Genomic DNA, 20,440 nt, shown 5'->3' with positions numbered 1-20,440 from the left:
CCCTCTTTTCAGCTCTCATCACCTATTATGTGAATGATTTCAATTAGTCTCATTGCTTCCATTCTCTCTAATCAAAGGCCACATCAGTTTTCTGAAAATATAATCATGTTGCTCTGTTGCCAGGAAGATTTCAATATTTGATGCTTCTAAGATAAATGCATATTCATTAGGATGACATTAGGATTCTCTGTAACCTGATCCACTTCCATCTTTATTTCCCACAGTCGCAACAGCTCTCACCCACAGCTCTGCCATTTTTTGCTCTCTGTCTACCCATTGTTCACTTCCCTCATTCCCAGCCAGTATTGCACTCATCTCTCAAAACAGAATTTATTTATATAAAAATCAGAGCCTAGATTGTAAACTCTTATAGTGGTCACACTTAGTCTACAGTTGCAATAGGTATTTCTAGATTCTGAGACATTGAGATTTATGTGTATCAGCTGGCATTTCCTTGGAACTCTGAATAACTTTATGACACCTATGACCCAGAAATTAAATACTATAGCTCTAAGAGTTAGCATAACTATATATAATAAAGTAACTGGAAAAGAAATTCTGCTCATTCTATTCTTTCTTTTCCCCCCAAATATCATTTTTCCCATTCTTAAAGGCACAATTACTTCTAATGCTACTTAATCTGTAAATACACCAGATATACTGAGCTCCATTATCTGAATATCCCAGCTTGTTGGATATACCCAACACAATCTAGAATTGTTTATGATTGAATTGCTTTTTTCAACTATGCATAGACTGTATAATATGCTTATTATATTGTAAACATTTTGAGATTAACCGTTACTGAGGATCAATTTCTTTGTCAGTTACTTTATTATATATAGTTATGCTAACTCTTAGAGCTATAGTATTTAATTTCTGGGTCATAGGTGTCATAAAGTTATTCATAGTTCCAAGGAAATGCCAGCTGATACACATAAATCTCAATGTCTCAGAATCTAGAAATACCTATTGCAACTGTAGACTAAGTGTGACCACTATAAGAGTTTACAATCTAGGCTCTGATTTTTATACAAATAAATTCCGAAAGAGACCTTAGCATATCTGTTCCTTTGTTTCTGGCTTATTTTGCACAACACACTGTCATCAAGGTTCATTCAGTTTGTTGTGTGCCTCTGGACATCATTCCTTTCTGTGGCCACATATATATATTCCATCATATAAATGTATCTCAGTTTGCCATTCTGCTTCTCAATCACTGAATCCTTTGGCCTCCTTAGTGTTTTGAGCATTATGGGAAATATCCAAAATAAACAAACCATGTCTTACAGAATCTTCACTTGGTTCTACTCTCAGCAGCACTCTCAATTTTAGTGACATTGGTCCATCATGACAAAAAAACTAACAGAATCACCAACTATCAAATAACAACTACTTTTTATCACTTGTCTCTCCCCCTGCCCCAACTCATTGTCCCTGGTGTTGCTGTGGTACTGTTGATGTCTTCCTCTTAAGTACTGGCCATAGCATGCATTTTCAGTTTTCCCCCACACCCTTCTACTATTGACTCTTTGTCTACTATTGAACCTTTGAAATAGTTCATAAGAGAACTTATTTATAATTCTAGATTTACTCAGAGGGATACAAAGAACTATACATCTCCTTTCAATCATATTCACCTTCAATATGGTAATGTTACTTATAACTCCACTAATTAGTTACTATCACTACTATCTGTTCCCTTGCATTTAGGTTCAGCCTCATTGGGTGGCCTTTCCCCCTTCTCTAACTTTTGTATACCCACAGGTCTGCTATATTCTACAATGTAACCTCTAAGATTACCTTTACTAGAGTAATAGCAAAGTCATACAATATCTGCCTTTTTGTGTCTGATTCATTATACTCAGCAATATGTCTTAAAGTTTCATATATGGGACATGCTTCAGGACCTCATTTCGTCTTAATGCTGCATAATATTTCATCACACATATAGACCACATTTTGCATATCCATTTGTTTGTTAATGAGCACTTGGATTGTTTTCAACTATTGGCAATTGTGAATAGGGTTGCTATGAACATTAATGTGAAAATGTCTGTTTGTATCACTACTTTCAGTTCTTCTGGGTATATACCAAGCATTTGTATTGCTGGATCATAGGGCAATACACTATTTAAAAGACTATTCTGTCCCCATTCATGGATTTGAGAGCCTTAACAAAGATCAATTGTCCATAGATTTGGTGGTCTGCCTATGCACTCTCAATTCTATGCCATCAATCAACATTTATCTCTTTGTGTCAGTTTCATGCTGTTTTGACTACTATGGCTCTATAGTAAGCTTTGAAGTCAGGAAGTGATAGTTCTCCTACTTTGCTCTTTATTTTTAGGATCTCTTTGGCAATTCATCAACTCTTTCCCTTTCAAATAAATTTGATAACCAGCTTTCCCAAGTCTTCAAAGTAAGTTGTTGGGATTTTGTTTGGTATTGCATTGAATCTGTAGATCAGTCTGAGTAGAATTGACATCTTAATGACATTTAACCTTATCGATAAGCATGGAATGTCTTTCCTTCTATTTAGTCTTTTTTATTTCTCTTAGCAATGATTTCTAGTTTTCTGTGTATAAATCCATGACATCCCTGGTTATGCTTATTCCTAGATACCTGATTCTTTTGGTCACTGTTGTGAATGAATTTCTTTTCCTTAATTGTCACCTCAGAGAGGTCATTAATTGTGTATAAGGATTTTTGTCCATTAACCTTGTATCTTGCCATTTTGGTGAATTTGTTTACAAGCTTGAGTATCTTTGTTATAGATTTCTCAGGGTTTTCTAAGTATAGGATCATGTTATCTGCAAATAATGAAAATTTTACTTCTCCTTTCCAACTTGGATGACTTTTACTTCTTCCTCTGTCTAATTACTCCAGCTAGGCTTCTAATACAAAGTTGAATAATAGTGATGACAATGGACATTCCTGTCTCATTACCTATCTTAGGAAAATGCTTTCAGTCTTTTACCATTAAGTATGATGCTGGCTATGATTTTTCTCATAATATGCCCTTCACGATATGAGAAAGTTTCTTTCAATTCCTACCTTTTGGAGTGTTTTTAATCAGGAAAGAATGCTTAATTTTGTCTAATGCTTTTTCAACATCATTGATATGACATGTGTTTTTTCCCTTCTTATTTGTTAATGCACTGTATTACTTGGATTGATTTTCTTATTTTGAATCACCCCTGTATTCCTGGTATAAACTCCACTTGGTTGTGATGTATACTACTCTTAATGTGTTATCAGATCAATTTGGTAGTATTTTTTGAGAGTTTTTGCAGCTATGTTCATTAGGGAAATTGGACTATAATTTTCCTTTCTTGTAGCATCTTTATCCAGTTTTGATATTATGGCGATGTTGGCTTCATAAAATGAGTTAGGTAACATTCATTTTTCTTCAATTTTTTTGGAAGAATTTGAGCAGAATTGGTGTTAGCTTTTTTTTGGAATGTTTGATAAAATTCCCCTGTGAAGCCGTCTGGCCCTGGGAATTTTTTTTTGTGGGAATATTTTTGATGACTGGTTGAATCTCTTTACTTGTAATTGACTTGTTGAGATCTTCTATTTCTTCTCACATCACTATAGGTAGTTCATGTGTTTATAGGAATTTGTCCTTTTCTAAGTTGTCTAGTTTGTTGACATATAGTTGGTTCAAAATATTCTCTTCTGATTTTTGAAATTTGTTCAGGATCCTTAGTAATGTCCCCCTCACATTTCTGATTGTATTTATTTGTATCCTCTCTCTTTTTTTCTTTTTCAGTCTAGTTAGTGGTCCATCAATTGTACTGATTTTTCTCAAAGAACAAACTTTTGGTTTTGTTGATTCTTTCTATTGTTTTATTGTTTTTCAGTTTGTTTATTTCTGCTTTAATCTTTGTTATTTCTCTTCTTTTATTTGTTTTGGGGTTAGTTTGCTGTTATTTCTCTAACTTCTTCAGGTGAGCAGCTAAGTCCTCAGTTTTTGCTCATTCTTGTTTTTTAATATAGGCATTTATGGTAATAAATTTCCCTCTCAGCACTGCCTTTGTCACATCACATAAGTTTTGATATGTTGTATTATCAGGATCATTCATCTCCAGATATTTATTGATTTCTTTAGCAATTTCTTCTTTGGCCCACTGATTATTTCAGAGTATGTGGTTTAATCTCCATATATTTATGAAAGCTCTGGTTCTTTGGTGATTACTAGTTTCCAGCTTTATTCTGTTATGATCAGTGAAAGTGCTTTGGGTAATTTCAGTCTTATTAAATTTATCAAGACCTATTTTGTCCTAGCATATGATCTAGCCTGGCTAATATTCCATGTGCACTAGAGAAGAATGTATATCCTGGTGTTTTGTGATATAATGCCTTACATATGTCTATTAGATCTAATTCATTTATCTCACTGTTTATGTTCTCTATTTCCTTGTTGATCCTATGTCTGGTTGTTCTGTCTATCTTGGAAAGTGATGCATTGATGTCTCCCAATCCTGTTGCTGAAAAATCTATAGCTCCCTTCCATTTTGGCAGTATTTCCCTCATGTACTTTGGAGCTCCTTGATTGTGAGCATAAACATTTATGATTGTTTTCTCTTGGTGAATTGTTCCTTTTATTAATATTTAATGTCCTTCTTTGTCTCTTATGATGTCTTTACATTTGAATCTATTTTATCTGATATTAGTATAACCACTCCTGCTTTCTTTTGGTTGCAGCTTGCATAGACCATCTTTTTCCATCGTTTTGCTTTCAATCTATTTCTGTCCTTGGGTCTGAGATACATCTCTTGCAGACAGCCTATAGATGTATTACATTTTTAAAGTGATTTAATATTTCTTTACAAAGTGGCCATTTTCCATTTTCTTAGTATCCCTTGTCTTTAGAATTTTTTTTACATTAAAATCAGTTTGTTACAGTGTGTATTTGTTTCACAACATTTTGGCACTTTTCTTAGTTTTTATTCTTTTCATAGCATGTATTACTTCCTTATTTCTCCAAAAAAGTAAAATTATTTTATGAAGAAATTACTCAAATATAAAACAAAAGCAACTGGGTATATAATTTTTCCCTCTTTAAAATAGTACTTGTTCTAACACACATGAAGAAAATAGAGGCATAGATCATTGAGACAAACTGGGATAAACAGGTTGATAAGGATGTGCCACTTGCTTCTTCATATTTTATTTTGAAAATAGTGGAAAGATTGCAGCAATAAGGTATTAGAATGAAAGTAACTAAGAAGTTTGGAATTGACCCAGCAAAGGTAAATAGCACCAATTCCTTGATAAAAGGGTCAACATAGAGGAGTATGTACAGTAGAAATAATCATTAAAAATATGATTGATTTGAAATTCTAGAATCAATGAAAGCGAGGGGTAAGGGGTATGGTAGGTATGGTATATTTTTTTCTTTTCTGTTTTTGTTTTATTTCTTGTCTTTTTATTTCTTTTTCTGAATGGATACAAATGTTCTAAGAAATGATGAATATGCAAATGATGATATTGTGAATTACTGATTATATATGTTGATGTTTTATTTGGTTTGTTAAATTTTTTAATTAATAAAAAAATTTAAAATATATATATGATTGATTTCATAAGATCCACAGAAACTTAATCTAAATACACACCTACATGTGTCATGTAAAGGCTTCTAGCTGTTCATGTGGTCATCTGAAAGCAGACTTTCTTCAAATCCTGTTGTGAGTGGGCCTGAAATGAACTGCATATTGTCACATACTGATCATAGCCCATAGCTGCTGGAAGTGAGCAGTCAGAAATTTCAACAAAGTAGAAAAAATAAATTGTGCACATATTCATAGAGGGAGATCATTTTGTCTGCTGAAAATAAGTTTGCTTACATATTGAGGGCAATGACACAGCCACAGCAGAAATCCATTAGAGCCAGATTACCTAGAAAGATGTGCACTGGCATGTGAAGACAATGCTTCATAAAAATCAATACAAACAAACCAAGGTTCCCCACAATGGTCATCATATAGCTTACCCTTACCCTTCCCACTCTATCTTTCTTTCTCATATTACTAATCCTTCTTCAACATACTACATAAATATTTGCTGGTACATCCATAAGCCATCCTCCCCATCACTACCATTGCCTACAGACTTAAAAGGGAAGGGACTCACTCTGTTTAATTTCCTCCTATATTCTCAACAACTTGGAGTGTCTGGCACTTTTTAGTACTCAGAAACGATGTCTGTAATGATGAGAAAATGCTACTTGCTAAATTTCTGCTCAAGAATTCTTAATGGTTCCTCAATAAATTTCAGCCAAATTCATTTTCCAAGGAGAGTAACATCTAAACCTAGAGGAGCTCATTTTTTGGACCTATTAGGAGATGTGGTTAGAGTTTTGCCTTACAGGGAGCTGGATCTGAGTTCTTGGGCTGTGCTTCTTGCCCCCTGGTTTTCCCTTATGGAGTGAATGGTCTTATTGATGTAGCTACTCTGGGTAGATGGAGCAGTTCCCAAGGACATACAACCATTTGCTAATTCTTGATAAGTTGTCATTTTTCCCAAGGTGGTTGTGCTGGTTTGAAAGGAAGTATGCCCCCTAAGAAAAGCCATGTTTTGATATAAATCCCATTTCTAAAAGGTAGAATAATCCTTATTCAATACTGTATATTTGAAACTGTAATGAGATCATCTCCCTGGTTGATGTGATTTAGTTAAGAATGGTTGTTAAACTGGATTAGGGGATGACATGTCTCCACCCATTTGAGTGGGTCTTGATTAGTTTCTGAAGTCCTATAAAAGAAGAATGAGAGACTCACAGAGACTCAGAGAGAGCAGAGAATGCTGCAGCACCACGATGCAGAGTCCACGAGCCAGCAACCTTTGGAGATGAAGAAGGAAAGTGCCTCCCAGGGAGCTTCATGAAATAGGAAGCCAGGAGAGAAAGCTAGCAGATGATGCTCTATTTGCCATGTGCCCTTCCAGCTGAGAGAGGAGCCCTGACTGTGTTCACCATGTGCCTTTCCAGATGAGAGAGAAACCCTGAACTTCATCGGCCTTCTTGAACCAAGGTATCTTTCCCTGGATGCCTTTGATTGGACATTACTATAGACTTGTTGTAATGGGGACATTTTCTCACCTTAGAACTGTAAACTTGCAACTTATTAAATTCCCCATGTTAAAAGCCATTCTGTTTCTGGTATATTGCATTCCAGCAGCTAGCAAACTAGAACAGTGGTTTTCAAGGTTAAAAAGGAGTTTGGGTGAGGGTTAAGGTTTGGTAACAGCTGTTTTTCCCTTAATTGTTATTAAGTTAAAGACTCAGAATATGTTTGTGACTATCATTCTTTTTATTCCTCCTTTCTTTTGCTTTTCCTTTGTCTTTCCTTTCCCCTCTCTTCTTTTCCTTCACCCTTTTATAAATTGAAGTTGGATCTTATATAATGTAGAACAGGGAAATTGATTAAAGAAATACTACCAGATCCTCAGTTCTAAAGGACTACTTCACTGTAAGTAGGAATGCAGCAAGAAAGGTAGGATGTATGTTACAGAGCTGAACACACCACAGGGGTTCTTTATGGAAATATTTATTTTAGCAAAAGTACATGTTTCTGCCAAACAGAGAAATGCATGTGCAACAGAAGTCTTTCTTAAATCAAATTAAATAACCTCATTTTATGCACTTATGTATCTGAGAACAACGTGAAAGTTAAGCTGTGGTTCTCGAGAGGCCTTAAGTAAGTTTGTTTTTAGCCTTGATATTTTAGTTTATAAATTCCCAATGAATTGTCAAAATATTGATGGGGACTAATGGATTCCTTTTGAAATGTCAATGTGTTTTAGTTCTTTGCCCCTTATGTGACTGTGTTTTTTATTGCATCTCTCTTCTGACTTATCAAAGAAAACCCCTCTTGTACAAGGCAGATTTGAATTTGCTAATGCTGGGTCACACATGTTGCTGAGAAAAATTATAACTTCCTATGCTTTTAAGGAAAGATTTAAAAAATGTAGAACTAGCTATAAAATATTTATGGCACATCTCATTTAATTTTGTGTGTGTGTGTGTGGGCAAGCTCTGGGAATCAAACTTGGGTCTTCAGCATGGCAGGCAAGAATTCTGCCACTGGGCCACCATTGCATCACCCAATCTTGTTTAGTTTTGCATGTAATTCTCTCTAGCACATTAATGAGTTTTCAGTGACATTGTCACACAATGCTTTATCATTTAGGAAATGTTTTCATGGTTTTTATATTGGATGTATTGGTTTGCTAAAGTTGGCATAATGCAATATATCAGAAATGGAATGTCTTTTAAAAGGGAATTTATTACTTTACAAGCTTACAATGGAAAGGCTGTGAAAATATCCAAATTAAAGCAACAACAAGAGGCTACTTTCACTCAAGAAAAGGTTGATGATATTCAGCATTTCTCTGTCAGCTGGGAAGGCACATGGGGACATTTGCTAGCTCTCTCTCACTCTACTTACCCAGGGGTATTTTTCTTCTGCATCTCCAAATGTCTCTGACTGTGTGAGCTCTCTAGGTATTTCCAAAATGAGGTTCCCTCTTAAAGAGCTCCAAAAATTAACCCATCTTGAAGGTGGGGAATATCTTTATGGAAACTGCCTGCTGAACAAGTCACATCCACAATTGGGTGGGTCACAACTACATGGAACAACTTAGTAAAAAAGATCCCACCCAATAATATTGAATAAGGATTAAAGAACATGTTTTTTTTCTGGGGTACACAACAATTTCAAAACAGCACATTTCACTCTCTGGACCCACAAAAGACATGTTCTTTCTATATACAAATTACATTCATTCCATCAAAATATCAGAAAATTTTAAATGATTTCAGTAAAAATACAAATACAATGCAAAGTCACACACAGTGCAACACCTCATCAAGGTCAGCTACAGGAATGGTCTGTCCTAAGGCAAAGTTTTCCTCTGGCTCTGGACCTGTAAACTCAGAACAAGTTATCTGCTGCTAATATACAAAGGAGGGGCCATTATAAGATATGCATTTCAATTTCCATAGGGAGAAATTGGAAGGGACACAGGATTCCCCAGATCCAAACAGTTCCAAAAACCAGCAGGACAAATTCCATATAATTTCAAAGTCTGAGAGTCATTCATCCCCAGGGCTTTAAAAAGTGGCATTCCTACCTTTTCCAAGAACCTAAATAGCAGTCTTGCTTTATCCAAACACTGGGGTATACGTTCCAACACTGGGGCTCACTGGGGGACATCTTTTATTCAGATCCTCCCTCTCCAAACACTGGGCAGCACCCAGATTCTCTGTCATCTCCAGAGTACACGCACAACCCCCTCAGAACAGTGGGGTGATCTCCAGGCTCCATAAATCCCAGTTTATGTGTTCCACCTTCTCCAAGGCCTGGGGTACTGAAACTCCCAAATTCTGCCCTTGGGGCAAACTCACCTTCTCCAAATGCATGTGTGGGTTTGCTCTCCTATTCTGAGGTTTCTTGGTTTCAGACCTTAGCTTCCATGGTTTTACCTTTGAAAGTTATTTTTCCTTCAATTAGTTCTTTTTATGTCCCTTTTATTCCAGACTGACAATAGTTCTATTTATACATAGCCCACAATATTCTTGTTGGTTTTCTATGTAACATACTGGGATCATAACCATCAGACAATATGACTTTTTACAAATCCTCCTGAATAACTCCATTTCCAGTTCTGGCTTTTTCTGAAATGGCTTACTGCTTTCATGGTTGGTTAAATCTTCATGTGGGGCACTGTTTTCTAGGGTCTCACTTTCTGGATGCTTAGTATTTTCTAGACCACAATTTTCTGGTTTCTTTGTTCAGTTCTTGTTTTCTTTATTTCGTGTTGCATTTCATTGTAAGCTTCAAGGAGAAGCAGGCTGCATTTTCCACATTTAGTTTGTAAATATATTTAGCTAAGTACCATTGCTCACCACTTTTAAATTCTAATTTCTATGCAAAATCAAGACACAATTTGCCTAAATTCTCTCTGCTACTTTAAAACAAGGATTGGCTTCTTTCTGGTTTGCAATAACATGTGCATCATTTTTGTCTAAGTCATTATCAGAAGTATCCTTAGAGTCCACTTTTCTACCGACAATATATTCAAAGCATTTTATGCCTTCTTTATCAAGTTCCTCATAACTCTTCCCAAGTCTTTCCCTTATCCATTTACAAAGCTGTTTCAACATGCTTGGTATTTGCAAACTGCAGTACCCCACTTCTCTGATATCAAAATCTGTTTTGGTTTGCTAGAACTGCTGGAATGCAATATACCAGAAATGGAATGTTGTTGGGGCCCAGGTCAGGTTTTTTTATGAGGCAGGCCTCTGACTGCTGCAAGGCCACATCAGAGTAACCTTGGAGGTGAGGTCCCTTGGTTTCCTGTGGAATGAGGTCTGGCTTGGGCTGCACCATATCTAATCTGGCCTTACTGTGGGAAAGTTATGCCTGTGCAGTTTTGGGCAGGCTAGTTGATGTTCAAGCTGTTCTCAAGAAAGTTTTGTATCCCTATTCATTATGTCAAGCACATTCTCACATACTGCACTGCCTTATCTAGAATCCTATTGTTAAACAGTATATAATAAACTTGCTCTGGCTTCTCAGGGTTGTTACCTTCCTTCAGGCAATGAACCACCTAGCCCCTGCTTTCTCTTAACTCTGTGTTGTATCTTTCTTAATCTCCCACTGCCTCTTCTTGCCCTGTTTGGACAGTTGCTTGAGCTAGATTTGGCAGAATGTCTTTTAAAAAGGGAATTTATTGTGTTTCAATTTCACAGTTCTGAGGCCATAAAAATGTCCAAACTAAGGCATTGAGAAAGATGCATTGACTCAAGAAAGGCTGGTGGCTATAGAATACCTTGTCAAGACTGAAGGTACATGGTGATAGTCTGCTGGCTTTGTTTCCAAGCTCCTCATTTCAAAATGGCTTCTCTTGGGACATTTTCCTTCTGCATCCCCAAATGTCTCTAGTTGTGTGGGCTTCTGTCAGTTCTGAAGCTTTTCCCAAAATGCTTCCCTCTTAAAGGGCTCTAGTAAGCAACCCCACCTTGAATCAGAGGAGACATATCTCCATGGAAACCACCTAATCACAGGTTCCACCCACAATTGGGTGGGTCACAACTCCATGGAAACATCTTAATAAAAAATATCCCAATCAAACAATATTGAATAAGGATTAAAGAATGTGGCTTTTCTGGGGTTCACAACTCTTTCAAACTGGCACACTAGTTTTACTATTCAGGCAATGGCTTGGGTTTCAGTATCCTATTATCAAATATCTGGTATTTTAATTTCCCACCCCAGCTCACCATAAGATTACATTTTGGAAGCATTTCTCCTCAGACTAACACACTACCAGAACCTAAAGAGGTAGCTGTGATTTTTTTTCTTGAAGTAGCTTATCTAAAATAGGCATCCTCATCTATATTATCCAGAAACTTATTCACTGTCATGTGCAATACAGGATGTGATTTGGAAAACTTACTGTATTGAAATCCTGTCAATTCATGGTTCTTAAAAGACTGATGTTTTAAAATGTTGGTTGCTGCAGCAGGATTTTTAAATGAGAAAAAGTTGCTGCTAAGACCAAAGGAAGATTTCTTAAATTAATTTTATGAATTGTTATGTTAAACTATATAAGCTCTGCTGGAAACTGTATTCTTTTCAATATATGATGGTACAGAAAAGATATTAAGTGAAGGATTAGTACTATAGAAGAGCATTTTAAATTGCAGTAGTAAAAAATTATGGTATTTTTAATTTTAATGAGTTTATTTTATTTTTTTATAGAGATGTTTTTGCCCTAAAATTTTTTTTAATCACAAATTGTTTCCATTATTAAAAACTGCAGTTGTTAGTTGAAAAAAAAGAATGTAATGTGCTGTCTTGGATGTGATTTTTCACAGAAAAAAAGGACATTAGTTAAAAATATCACAATTTTGATAAATGAGGCATGATTATTCAATACATTAACATTAGGGGAATGTGAGAAAGTATACACAGGACCTCTCTGTACTGTCTTTTTAACTGCTCTGTAAATCTAAAATAAATACTAAATAAACAGATAATAAAAGATAAAAATAAAATGCAAAAGGATAAGGAAGAGAGCTAAAGTAGAGTAAAATCATTGATCAACACATAAGTAATAGTGGCAGTCAAATAATGTAACTTAAAGCAGACAAACCAAAGTAACATTACAAATACAGTAAAAAGGAACTGATTAATAAAGGAATTGCTATAACGTAGTAACTAAAACAAAAAAGCAAACCATCAGAAATGCCAAGAAAATATTTTTTAAAAACAAATAAGACAAGCCACAGAAATAGACAAGCAGTAAATATAATACATTACAGTTGGTAAATATGACATAAAATAACACGACTAAGTTTTAATTAAAAAACACTAAAGTTACTGTGAATGGCATGAACAAGCCTATTTAAAAAAAATTCAGGTTCACTCAAAATGAAAGCCAATTTTTATACTTTCTACAAGAGATATTGCTAAAATGAGGCAATGTACAAAGACTAAACATCAAATCATGTGTATGGGTATGTAAAATAAAATATTGGAAATCATCTAAATATCATTCATACGGTATGAGTTGAATAAACACACAATGCTGCAAAAAAGAATATTACTACATATTGATGTGGAATGATTTCCAACTTAAGTTGAAAAGTACAGGAAAAGAAAACATAACAAAATATCAAGGGCATATATATTCTACCTATTGTGTTAAAAGATAGTAAATGAGTTTGTGTATATTATGTGTTTTACATTTATTTGTTTTCTTATTTTTATAAAAGAAATAGAGGAAATAAAAGCCAGCAACCAGTTTAAAATGATTGTTTAGAGTGTGTCTTTTAAAAAGTGTCTAATTCCATTTCTGAGATGGGGAGTGCACAAGATTATCATATATAACTTATACCAGTAAGAAAAATATTTATCAGAGACTTCTGGGTCATATCATATGAAGTTTGGAACCAACTGGAAAATTTTGAGTTGCATTCTTACTAGCCAAAGATGGGCCTATTTTAAGATGATGGGAGGAAAAGAAAAAGAAAGCAAGTGAAGAAGAGAGGAAATAAATAAGCAAAAAAATCCACTGTTATCTAGAAAGTAAGTGAAAAAAGAATAAAACAACAACGATATTCAGTCTGAGTTTTCAGAAGGCCAGAGATAAAAAAAAATCTCCTAAAAGCTACCAAGAAAAAAAAAAGGAATGGGAAAATGAATGGCATCTATATTCTGAAAGCAGTATGTTAGAATATCAAGGAACAGTGCCTTCACATTTCAGGAGAAAAATTACTTCAAATCTAGAATACAAGTGAAGATACTGGGATTCTCTTGTTTTATACAGTGTAAACTAAGATTACCTTATTCAGCTCAAGCTTCATTTCTTCAAAAATGAGTTACCATAATTAGTTTATTTCTAGTCTCTCTCTCTCCAAGCTAGTTTCAATATATTTGCTTACTTGGTTTTCTCAATCAGAATTGTTGTTTTATTTTTCTGCCATGAAATCCTAAATATTTCAAACACAACATAAAGTCAGATATAATGTCTTCCACTAACCAAAGAACATTAATCAAAACATACTCTTTCCACACTTAAATACAAATTACTCTCTAACACATTGAAAGTTAGCACTCCATTTCCTCCTGATTTACTCTTATTATTAAGGACATTGATTAAGGTTTGACAAGTAATTTGGAATCATTCATCCATATTTTGACAATAAGGGCCTCATGATTTAGAGATTAATATTTTATATAAAAATATTTTTATTTTTGTATACCTTATCCATGAAAACATTTTAATAAATTAAATCAATTTGCCATAGAGGATGAATTTTGTTTTAAAATATTGTAATTCTTCAAAATTTTTTTCAGAACATTTATCACCTCCTTATTTCTCAGGCTGCAAATAAAGGGATTTAATAAAGGAATGACTATTGTATAAAAATTCCTACTGGTATATCTTTATCACCTTCTTCAAATGGTCTAATATACATGAGAAGGCAGATGTAGAATATTGAGACAGAGAAAAAGTGGGAGGCACAGGTAGAAAGGTCTTTACCTCTCCCCTCTTTGGATTTCATTCTGAAAATTGTGAAAAGGATGCAGAGATAAGAGATTAAGACAGTGGCAATGGTGAATATTTGAATTGGTATTGAAAAAATATATATCATTAGTTCATTAATGTAAGGGTCAGAACACAAGAGGCTGTACAATGGAAGAACATCACAAAAAAGTGATCAATTTGAATAGACATGAAAGTTAACCTTAATAGAAGTACCACAGGAATCATGGAATGGAAATTACTAGCTATGATTGTCCCTATTGTCATCTGAATGCAGAGTTTATTTCACATCCTGGTATGGTACTGCAGTTGGCAGCATATGGCCACATACCAGTCATAGGTCATTGCTCCCAGAAGAAAGAAGTCTGCAGTTTCAGCAAGACAGAGAAAATAAAATTGTGCCATGCATTCAGAGAGAAAAATCATTCTGTCCTCAGAGAAGAAGTTCCCTAGCATCTTGGGGATAATAGCAGAGGAACAACAAGAATCCATCAGAGCCAGGTTGCCCAGAAAGATGTACATTGGTGTGTGAAGATGATGCTCCATAATGACCAATGTCACCAAACCAAGATTTCCCACCACTGTGATCAGATAGATGACAAAGAACACCACAAACAGAAGTGGCTTCAGCTCTGGGTGAGTCATAAATCCCGTGAGGATAAACTCAGCTTTCAAGGAATGATTTTTATTAGCTATTCCTGTTTTCTCTGAGAAAGAAATTGTACGAAAATGAGATTTAATTTAGAGTGGGTTTAATTCTCCCCTCTAATTTCCCTAGGATAAGGAATATCTTAAGTCATTGTATACTGATGCCTGGAAATTAGAATAAACATAGTATTCTCAGAAAACGGTAGAGAAAATTTATCACAGATTGTGTACATACAGATTGTCTGGAAATGCCTGAGAATGTCTAAGATGGAAAAGCATAGTCTACATGAATTATCCAAAACTAGTGTTAAAATTTATAATCAGTGTATATAATTTATATAATTTAGTACCTCATAAATTAAAAGAGAATTTATAATAGTGAATTTTCTTCAGAAAATAAAATTTTTTAAATAATATCTTACTGATATCAATGTTGGAAAGCAAATTTTTCTGTAGATATTTTCAATTATATGATTTGGGACCTCCATAGAATCACCATGGGTTTAAAAAATTCTTTCTCTACCTTAATACCAAACTAAGATCCAAATAGGGCATATTAAAGAGAGACAGGGAAAAATTAAAAAAAAAAACAGTTGAGATTTCCTTAGTAAATTATTCTGGATACCATTTTTGTATTTATCGCATATATTCTGGATCCTAGGCCTATCTTGCTATGATAAATTCCCAAAGAAGTTATAATGCTTAATTGTCCATTTAACCAGTGGCTTCCTGTCTCTGGTTTTAAGTGTCTCTCCATGCATGCCTAACATTATAACATTTGGTAACCAAGTCTCTTTTTACAATATTCAAACTGTTCATTATAAATATTTACCTAGTAGCCTCTCAAACTTCTTCCCTATGGATAAAAGTCCTCATTTTTGGTGAATCCCCATAGAGTCTAAGTTATTTGATTATTTGTTTGCATACTCAATATTAGCTTCTATATATTTTTAGGAGAGTTCACTAAGCATCCAAATTTATCATATAATTACTACAGTTTAGTGACTGAAACCTTATAATATTACAAACACAAAGGAAAGATGAATTTTAAAGGACAGTGGGATCATTTTTCTTTTCTTCTGAAATACTTTTGAAACTGCTAAAAGTTTTTGCCTAAGCAAATGCCTAAGCAATTCAGGTAGATATATTTTGGTGAGTTTTTAAGCAATTCAGGTAGATATATTTTGGTGAGTTTTTCTCTGTTTCTGTTTCTCACCTTTGCCTACACTGAATATCATAATCTGTATTTCTATTACCTCACGTAATAAGGTTTTTATGGAATTTCATCTCTAGCAGCCTGTAATTAAAAGAATAAAATAAATTTTTCCCTAAGCTTTTGGTCTCTAACACTTTATCTATCCTTTAGAATTATAGTATTAGTGAAAAAAACTTTGTAAATACCAAAAGATAACTTTTTAATCATTATTTTAGCAACACCCAATGGCAAATCAACTGAAAATATTTATCAAGTAAACTCTGGACCAATGGGTTTAATTTCATCAATCATCATTTATATCGAAGTCATTATGACAGAATAATTACTAAGAGAAAACTCATCTTTCTAATGTGAAGCAATAATTATTAAACTGAATCAGAAATCATTCTTAAAGTTAATCCCAGAATTATTTTACAGGGGTATTTATAGCCTTACCTGTACATTTGCTGATTAATGCTACTTTTGAACTCAGAATATATCAGAATTATCCACAGTACTGTATCTCATCATGGCTTCACGGAATGTCTTCTATTTTGGGGAAAAGCTAAGTGGATAAAATGTAAAACTGATGAAAAATGCTGAGGTATTTTAGAAAAGTATATACTTCCGCATACTAATACTTTAATATAAATAAATTAGAAATTAGTCCTGAGATTTTGAATTGGCTCACGAAGATTTAGTAAATGCTAATTAGATACCTGATATTATGTGTGTTGCGGAAAATTCAGAATTAAAATGTTGGTCTATAAAACATTTGGGAATAAATTATGAAAATAAAGGATACTCTATCACCATGTCAGTGAAAATAATTACATAAACCTCAGGGCAAAGTAAAGTTCTCAATTGATTCTAAAGGGACTTCTTTGGCCTCTGCATTATGGTTTTTCTGCCAAAACTCCTAACCTGAGAGACATGGTTCCCAAAACACGAGTAAAGGAAATAGCATCAATTGAAAAACAGATGCATTTTAAGATTATGGTGTTTTAAGAATCAAAGGCTATCACTAAAATTGTTTTTCAGATCATTTGGTTGATTATTTATATACCTGATACACCTTTCTCTCTCTGTTTCTTCATCTCTCTCTCTCTCATATCCTGTTCACCTGAAAAACCATCATAGAGAGAGAAAAAAATTCATACTGATAACATAATGGAAACAGTGGTAATTTGAAATTTAAAGAATGCTTTGGATTTGTAAAGTTGAAAGCATAGTGTAATCAACCAGGGACACAAATATCTCCTTCACTCTCTATGATGAATATGACCAAGTCCAAAGATTCATCTTTTGAAACAACTCTGGCATTGTGTCCTTTAGCTTTACATATGAATCAGAGCATAAATTCATAACTTTTCTGTTATCATTATCCTTTCTTACATGTAAATATGCTCTTATAAACTCTAATGCTTAAGATTGTTTGGTGACCTCATTACACTCCAAACAAAGTCTGTCTTTAAAATGTTCCATAGGTTGGCATTTTATTACTCATTACTTCATTTTCTACCACTGGCATTTAAAAATACATCTCAAAGATTTAGGATGTTAAATTTTAACCCCACAGTAATCACAAAAATACAATTAAAAAACAGATAAAATGAGAAGGGTCTTGAAATAGTACCATATCAAAGGCCAAATAAATATTGAGGTACTAATGGAAGAATTGAAGGCCTAAAAAAGTATTATATTTAAAAACAAAAATGGCAAAAGAAAGTCCTATATTGTCAGTAATTACTTTAATGTAAATGGCTTAACTTCTAATCAAAAGGCAGAGATTCACAGAATGAATAAAAAAGCATGATACCACAAATGCTGCTTACAAAAGGCTCACCTTAAATTCAAAGAAATAGGTAGGTTGAAAGTAAAAGGATGGAAAAATCTATTGTACAAGTAGTATTCAAAATAGAACTGTGGTAGCTATACTAATATCAGATAAAATAAATTTTAAGTTAAAAAAAAGTGTGAGGAGGGCAAAGAAGTTCACTACATATTGAAATAGAGGTCATTTTACCAAGAAGATCTAACAATTGTAAATATATAAACACTTAATAGCAGAGGCTAAAAATATGTGAAGCAAATATTGAAATATTTGAAGGAAGAAATTGGTGGTTCTAAACTAATAGTAGATTTCAATGCACCATTTTCAATATGAATAAAACATCTACACAGAAGATCAATAAGGAAACAGAAGACTCTAATGAAACTATGCACCAGCTCGACCTAACCTAGCTTCACCCAAGAGCGGCAGAATGCACATCCTTCTCTGGTACTCATATAACATTTGCCATGGTAAACCACGTGGTAGGTCACAAAACAAGTCTAAAAAGCTTGAAAAATATTGAATACAATTTATCTTCAAACCACGACTTATGAAACAATAAATCAATAACAGAGGAACATATGGAAAATTCACAAATATGTGGAAATTAAATGACATACACAAAACTTAAATGGCAAAAAATAAATCACAAAGGAAATTAGGAAATATCTTGAAGTGAATAAAAAATGAAAACACAACATGTGAAAACCAAGGCAATCAAGCAAAGGCAGTGCTGAGAGGGAAATTTATAGCTCTAAATCCTTACAATAAAACAGAAGAAAATTCTCAAACCAGAGACTTTAAGTTGAAGATAAATGATGTAGAAAAATAAGAACTAATTAATTAGCTAACTAATTAACTAATTAAAGTCATCAAAATGAAGAAATAACAGTGATTAGAGTAGAGGTGAATGAAATAGAGGAAGAAAACATTAGAGAGAATCCACAAAACCAAATTTTGAGTCTCTGAAAAGATCAAAGCAACCAACAAATCTTTACCTAGGCAGATGATGAAAAAATAAAGAGGACACAACTGAATAACTTCAAAAATGGAAAGAGTGACATTACTACTGATCCCACAGAAATGAAAAGGGAGTATAAGAGGATACTGTGAAGAATTGTAGGCCAACAAATTAGATAAGATGGATGAAATAGACAATTCCTACAAACACACAAACTACCTACAGCAAATCAATTACTAGTAAAGAGATTGAATTAGTAACCAAAAACATCTCAACAAAGAAAAGTTCAGGACCAGATGGATTTGCATGTGAGTTTTACCAAACATTCCCAGAAAATTAATTTAACTTGCTCAAAATCTTCCAGTAATTTGAAGAAGATATACTCCCTAACTCATTCAATAAGGCCAACATCACCTTCAATCTAAAGACAGGTAAGGATATCACAAGCAAAGAAAAGCTGGGACAAATATTTCTTATGAATAGAGAGGCAAAAATCCTCGACAAAACTCTAGAAAACAGAATCAAAAGCACATAAAAATAATTCTATCATGGCCAAGTGGGATTCATCCCAAATATGCAATGATGGTTTCACATAAGAAATCAAAAAGTGTAATATATGGAATTCACAGAACAGAAGATCATGAGCATCTTGGTTGATGCAGAGAAGGCATTTGACAAAATATAGCTCTCCTTCATGATAAAAACCCCTAGAAAACTAAGAATAATAGAAAATTTCCTCAACATGATAAAAGGCATCTATGAAAAACCTATAACTAATATCCAACTTGATGAAAGATTGAAAGCTACAAGATTGAACAGTCAGCACTGATATTCACCATTGTACTGGAAGCTCTAGCTAGAGTAATTAAGCAAGAGAGAAATAGAAAATACACAACTTGGAAAGGAAGAAATAAGTTTTTACTATTTGCAGATGACATGATCAGAACATACTGAAAAATCCACAACAAAGCTCCCAGAGCTCATAGATGAATTCAGCAAAGTGGCTGGGTACAAGAGTAACATGCAAAATCAGTAGTGTTTCTATATACTAGTAATGCACATTTTTTGAAGAATAAATAAAAATTTAGTTCAAATAGAAACAAAAAGAAGGAAATATCTAGGAATAAAAATAACCAAGGTTGTAAATGACTTGCAGAAAATTACAATTCATGAATAAAAGAAATCAAAGGAGACCTAAATAAATGAAAGATATTTATTTAAATCATAAAAGATTAATGAATTGGAAGACTAATATTGGTAAGATGTCAAGTGTACTCAAAGCAATTTACAGATTCATTTCAATCCCAGTCAAAATCCCAACAACCATCTTTGTAGAAATGGAAAAGCCAGTGGTCAAATCCATGTGATGGATAAGAGGGCAAGAATAGTCAAAGACAACTTTAAAAAGAAGAATGAAGTTGGAGGACTTACACTTCTTGATCTTAAAGCTTACTTCAAACGTTTAGTAATTGAAACAGTGTGGCACTGGGACAAGTACAGACATCTCAACAAGTGGAATCAAATTGAGAATTCAGAAATGAACTCACACATTTATGGCTAACTGAATTTTTAAAATATTTTTATTAATTAAAAAGAAATTACAAGAAAGAAATGCAAGTATCCATAATATATGCTCATTCTGTTCTACATATATAATCAGTAATTCACAATATCATCACATAATTGCATATTAATCATCATGATCATTTCTTAGAAATTTTGCATCAATTCAGAAAAA

At 33.7% G+C, this 20,440-nt stretch overlaps 1 long non-coding RNA gene and 1 pseudogene across 1 annotated transcript; both read right to left on the bottom strand.

Annotated features, from left to right (window-relative positions):
* Positions 1 to 13,384: 13,384 nt before the first annotated feature.
* On the bottom strand, positions 13,385 to 17,030 carry LOC143672911 (uncharacterized). Its single transcript, XR_013170099.1, has 3 exons — positions 16,974 to 17,030; positions 16,364 to 16,472; positions 13,385 to 13,507 (listed from the first exon to the last, which is right to left on the bottom strand). It is a non-coding gene; the product is annotated as an uncharacterized LOC143672911 (long non-coding RNA).
* On the bottom strand, positions 13,812 to 15,950 carry LOC143672882 (olfactory receptor 5K4-like; annotated as a pseudogene).
* Positions 17,031 to 20,440: the final 3,410 nt, after the last annotated feature.

Source organism: Tamandua tetradactyla (assembly GCF_023851605.1).
Source record: "Tamandua tetradactyla isolate mTamTet1 chromosome 22 unlocalized genomic scaffold, mTamTet1.pri SUPER_22_unloc_1, whole genome shotgun sequence".
Classification (NCBI taxonomy): Eukaryota; Metazoa; Chordata; class Mammalia; order Pilosa; family Myrmecophagidae; genus Tamandua; species Tamandua tetradactyla.
Note: the sequence above shows the minus strand (reverse complement) of the source record. Positions and strands in the feature narration are given on the sequence as shown.